This window comes from Penaeus monodon, chromosome 27 (assembly GCF_015228065.2).
Source record: "Penaeus monodon isolate SGIC_2016 chromosome 27, NSTDA_Pmon_1, whole genome shotgun sequence".
Lineage (NCBI taxonomy): Eukaryota > Metazoa > Arthropoda > Malacostraca > Decapoda > Penaeidae > Penaeus > Penaeus monodon.
This window is the reverse complement of record NC_051412.1, coordinates 39,576,375-39,576,747: the sequence shown is the minus strand read 5'-3', so window position 1 is coordinate 39,576,747 and position 373 is coordinate 39,576,375. Positions and strand designations below refer to the sequence as shown.

The 373-nt window shown below is 49.6% G+C and overlaps 1 protein-coding gene across 1 annotated transcript in view; it reads left to right on the top strand.

Annotated features, from left to right (window-relative positions):
- Nucleotides 1–373, top strand: part of LOC119590522 (trissin receptor-like) — a 25,063-nt gene that overhangs the window by 21,928 nt on the left and 2,762 nt on the right. The window lies entirely within an intron of this gene.

Here is a 373-nt window from a genome sequence, read left to right as displayed (position 1 = left end):
AGGAGGCGACGTGCCCCAGCAGTCAGAAGAGCCCGCACCTGAGGCCACCGACGTCATGCAACCCCGGATGAACAACGCTCCAGAACGCCGCTCGAGGATGGAGCAGAGCAGCTACTCGTTCGCTCAGTCGGGTGCCGTTTTCATGACCAAAGTACCTGCTTTAGACTGGCACTGGCGGAGTAGCCGATGCGTCGCGCGGAGCCACGGTTCAATCGGCGTGAAAAACAGGAATCCCACAGACCTGGGCTCAACGAATTCATTTGGAAATTGATTGAATGGTGCGGAAACTAAAGAATGCACAATTTTTATTTATTAGTTCTTGGAAATGATTATACATATATGTGTTCACTCTTGTTTAAAATTTTGTTCATTC